Genomic DNA, 274 nt, shown 5'->3' on the forward strand with positions numbered 1-274 from the left:
CAGCTGATCGCGTGCGTAAACAATAGCCCCGCTGCCTTGTGCGTAGCACGCAGTTACAAAATAAAACCAAAGTAAGAACAAAACTAAAAGAGAGGTTCGGAAATGTACAGGCCCCATCCTCGACACAGATATACAACACTTAAAAACAAAAAATAAATAAAAATAAAGTGACTAAAAACACACAAAATACACATACAATCAGGAGCTGCTGCAACCGGCTGCCGCACGACACAGCGCCGTCTTGCAAGAACATAGATGTTTTGGAACTTTTGAT

At 41.6% G+C, this 274-nt stretch overlaps 1 long non-coding RNA gene across 1 annotated transcript in view; it reads left to right on the plus strand.

Annotated features, from left to right (window-relative positions):
* Window positions 1–274, plus strand: part of LOC116706955 (uncharacterized) — a 12,493-nt gene that overhangs the window by 1,468 nt on the left and 10,751 nt on the right. The gene's annotated exons all lie outside the window — the stretch shown is intronic.

The sequence above is a fragment of the Etheostoma spectabile genome, chromosome 2, assembly GCF_008692095.1.
Source record: "Etheostoma spectabile isolate EspeVRDwgs_2016 chromosome 2, UIUC_Espe_1.0, whole genome shotgun sequence".
NCBI classification, from domain to species: Eukaryota; Metazoa; Chordata; class Actinopteri; order Perciformes; family Percidae; genus Etheostoma; species Etheostoma spectabile.